The following is a 3453-nucleotide window of genomic DNA, read 5'->3' on the forward strand; positions in this document are numbered from 1 at the left end:
AATGCCTTACACCTTTTCCTCGGTCAACAAATTTTCTTACCCGGACTTTGTTTTCGCAGACTAATTAATAATATAGTCAAACCTTCATTTGACTAGAGATTCAAATAAAATGTGACTTGAAACACCAAAAATATCAATTCTCAGTGACGACTCTTTAAATAAAATAATCCCTACTCAAGTTGGTAACTTTAATTAAAAAAACTCTTTAACCTACAATCCATAACATAACACATATCTTTTTGGGTAGAAAAGGGGTGTGACTGGTAATACCCAAAAAAAAAAAAAAGCCAGAGAGATCTGTTAGCTCTTATGATAAGTTTTAATTGCCTCCTCAAAAGCAAAAGAAGCATAAAAAGATTTAAACTGACTGAAATTATATAATATCAACTGTTACATGGTGCTATGTAATAAGTTGACAGTAACTTTGCCAATCATTCCAGCTCCCTGGTGAGGCGCACAGTAGAAAGTGTAATCTCCTTTCTCACTCAACCTTTGATAAAGGACCATATTTCTGCTAAAGGAATAGAGATAATTTGTCTTGTGGAAAAAACTCCAAAGAAAAACTTCCAATTATTCAAGGCACTGCAAAAACTATATCTCCCCAGGTCCATTGAGATACTCTTCTTCAGGCATGGAGATTTCTGATACATCCACATCATCAGCTGGGACTTCATCCTCATCGAACACGATGTTGTGGGGGAACCCTCTATTGTTCTTGAGCAAAATACTCCCACCCGCGCTTACGCTGAAGTTTCCGGGGACAAAAGCAAGAGAACCATCATCACCACCAAGCAATACTTCAATGGCATGGCATTGCTAGCTAGCATTGCACTTGCAGCAGTGGCGAAAACGACATTGCCAATAACTTTTAATGAAAGCCTTCACGGCCAATTTGGGGTGGTGGACACCATCTTGGCTATATTGCTAGTTTTAGAAGTTGATGCACTAGCTTTAAGGCCAGTGAATGATGGGATAGTGATCACGCCCAACTACGCCTAATAAAAAATCTAGCGGTCGAATCCCATAGGAAATTAACCTATAAATCACAACTAATTTTCTTGCACGAATTCAAGCAATCAACTTTCAGAAATTGCAAATAACAATGGTTGTTGTTTAATAACTACGAACGAGCGACAAAACAATGCAGCAAATTATCACAAGCAAAGTTGTAGACAAGATTGAGAAGCCTACAGTTATGATTTCCCTAATTGTCAGAATCATCCCTGCTATATCTCTAATAATTTCGCCTATTCCTCTCTATGAATCATGAGCACTTCGTTTATCGTAATTCTCTCTTGAGTAAGTACAACAATTTACTAGACGCACTCTTACGCTAGTTGTATTTTTCTCTTATCGCTCATTATAATCACGTTAAGGTTTTGTTATCTCTAAACCCCCATTTAACCCCTCTATATTGATCGTTCATACACTTTGGGAGTATGCTGTTCAACAATCGCCCAAATATGCATTCTTTCTCAAGTAGTACACGCTAGATAGGCACCGCTAATTGATGGCCATTCAATTAACCAAGTTAAGCATGTCGTTGAACACGCATAGAAATTTACAGGTAAAATTATATTCAAATATCACGGGAGTTTATCATTCAAAAGGTTAAATCAAACTTTAGATAGAAACTTAGCTATTCATAGTCATGCTAACAATTATATTCATAATTGAAAGCATAAATCTACAAACGAGACAAAATTGGAATAAGAATTCTTGTGCTCCATTGCTTGCAAGTGTTCCCACTGTCTTTTTTCTCTACAATAATGTCTCACCCTCTAAAAACTACGTTCCAAGGGTATTTATATGCTAGAATAAAGTTAGGGCCGAAATAACCAAGCTCCAAGCTGACTGGCAGTCAGAATGCCTCGGTGAGCAGCCTTGGCGTGTCGTGCCATTCCTCCATCGCCCTAAACCTCACCTAGCGCCATCAAGCACATGGTCCTTAGCGCCCCTAGCCTCGCAAGGCGCCAATAAGTGGTCACCTAGCGCCCTCTGGGGCATAGTGTTTTTGTGGCCTTGCATCGTGATTCCTCTCGTACTCAACTTTATTGTCTTTGATGCCTTTTGTCCAATTTTTCCCACTTCATTCCAAAATGATCCTACATATAAAAATAACTCAATTAAGCGCAAACATATCATAAATCGTTAATATCTACAAGTAAATACAAGGTAAATGATGATATAACATGCTGCATTGTAGTCTTACATCAACATCCCACACTTAAACATTGCTCTTCCTTGAGTCAACCAACACTCAATCTCTCCAGTCTCTCGGTCTCACAATACTCATGCCAAGCAGCCCAAATCAATGATACATGATGTGACAATGTATGATAACAGAGACTGAGATATGATACTCAATGATGAATGCGACTGAGTACATAACATGCAGTATTTGGACTGAATGGGGAATCTGCAGGCACTTGTTTGCGCTTAATTGTTAGGCAAGTAACCAAATAACTCAACAACAAGAACGACCATTGTGGGTTCCAATAATACTTGTTTATAGCCTAAACATGATTTCTAACATAAATCACAGCTCAAATGCTCTAACACATAGAGTACAGTAATAATATTCAGATAAGGTGACTACACAGTCACACGAAATTAACTAAGTCATAATTACTACGGTACACGCCTATACGCCCCTCACCCAATATGTGCATCACCTTAACATTGATCACATAACACGAAGTTCAAGAATTCATACCCTCAGAATCATGTTTAGAAGTGTTGCTTACCTCAAACCGTGTAAATCTCTACTCCAATAATCCATTGCCTCGCGAATCGGCCTCCGAATACCTTGAATCTAGACACAAAGAATTCGATACAATCAACACGAACTATAGGAATCAATTCCATATGAAAATGCTAAGTTCTTAATCAAAAGTCAAAAAGTCAACTCAAAAGTCAATCCCGGGACCACATCTCAGAATCTAATAAAAGTTACAAAATCCAAACACACATTCAACCACGAGTCCAACCATACTAAATTTACCAAATTCCGAAACCAAATCGTCACTCAAATCCCCAAATTTCACTCTCCAATCCCTAGCCCATAACTCCCAAAATTCCACCTCAAAAACACACAAACTAGATGAAAATTTCAATGGGTAAACAATATTATTGCATAAAAATGATCAAGAGTGACTTACCTCAAGAAACCTCTCGAAATCCCTCTCAAAATTGCCTCCAACCGAGTTTCAAAAGTCCAAAATGATAAAATCTCGGAAACCCTTCGAAATGTATATTGCTAGTGCTTTCACTCCTGCAACCCACTTAACCGCATATGCGGTCTCGCAGGTACGGACATTTCCTCCGGTTCTGTGGTTTCCCATGAAGGCCCCTGCCTTCACTTCTGCGATAACACATGCGCAGATGCGAGTCTGCATCTGCGGAACTTCCTCCGCACCTGCGCTCCCTAGCCTCCTCACTGAGCTTTGATTC

The 3453-nt window shown here is 39.0% G+C and overlaps 1 pseudogene; it reads right to left on the minus strand.

Annotated features, from left to right (window-relative positions):
- Window positions 1-390: 390 nt before the first annotated feature.
- Window positions 391-1221, minus strand: LOC117281190 (plastocyanin, chloroplastic-like; annotated as a pseudogene).
- Window positions 1222-3453: the final 2232 nt, after the last annotated feature.

Source organism: Nicotiana tomentosiformis, chromosome 12, assembly GCF_000390325.3.
Source record: "Nicotiana tomentosiformis chromosome 12, ASM39032v3, whole genome shotgun sequence".
NCBI lineage: Eukaryota > Viridiplantae > Streptophyta > Magnoliopsida > Solanales > Solanaceae > Nicotiana > Nicotiana tomentosiformis.